Source organism: Mandrillus leucophaeus, unplaced genomic scaffold (genome assembly GCF_000951045.1).
Source record: "Mandrillus leucophaeus isolate KB7577 unplaced genomic scaffold, Mleu.le_1.0 Scaffold231, whole genome shotgun sequence".
NCBI classification, from domain to species: Eukaryota; Metazoa; Chordata; class Mammalia; order Primates; family Cercopithecidae; genus Mandrillus; species Mandrillus leucophaeus.
Window position 1 is genome coordinate 1302744 of NW_012102377.1, and position 805 is coordinate 1303548.

Sequence of the window (805 nt, forward strand, 5' to 3'; positions counted from 1 at the left end):
CTGACAAAAACAAGCAATGGGGAAAGGATCTCCTATTAAGTAAATTATGCTGGGAAAACTGGCTAGCCATATGCAGGAAACTGAAACTGGAGCCCTTCCTTACACCTTATACAAAACTTAACTCAATATGGATTACAGACTTAAATGTTAGACCTAATACCATAAAAACCCTAGAAGAAAACCTAGGCAATACCACTCAGGACATAGGAATGGGCAAAGCCTTCATCAAAAATGACAAAAGCAATTGCAACAAAAGTCAAAATTGACAAATGGTATCTAATTAAACTAAAGAGCTTCTGCACAGCAAAAGAAACTACCATCAGAATGAACAGGCAACCTAAAGAATGGGAGAAAATTTTTGCAATCTACACATCTGACAAAGGTCTAATATCCAGTATTTACAAGGAAGTTAAATATATTTGCAAGAGATAAACAAACAACCCCATCAAAAAGTGGGCAAAAGATATAAACAGACACTTCTCAAAAGAAGACATTTACACAGCCAACAAACATATGAAAAAAGCTCAACATCACTGATCCTCAGAGAAAAGCAAATCAAAACTGCAATGATATACCATCTCATACCATGCAGAATGGTGATTATTAAAAAGTCAGGGAACAATAGATGCTGGTGAGGCTATGGAGAAATAGGATCACTTTTATGCTGTTGGTGGGAATGTAAATTAGTTCAACCATTGTGGAAGAGACTATGGCAATTCCTCAAGGATCTAGAACCAGAAATACCATTTGACCTAGCAATCCCATTACTGCATATATGCCCAAAGGATTATAAATCATCCTACTA

General features: G+C 36.1%; 1 protein-coding gene across 2 annotated transcripts in view; it reads right to left on the bottom strand.

The window, feature by feature from the left end:
- Positions 1–805, bottom strand: part of EHHADH (enoyl-CoA, hydratase/3-hydroxyacyl CoA dehydrogenase) — a 72403-nt gene that overhangs the window by 62646 nt on the left and 8952 nt on the right. The gene's annotated exons all lie outside the window — the stretch shown is intronic.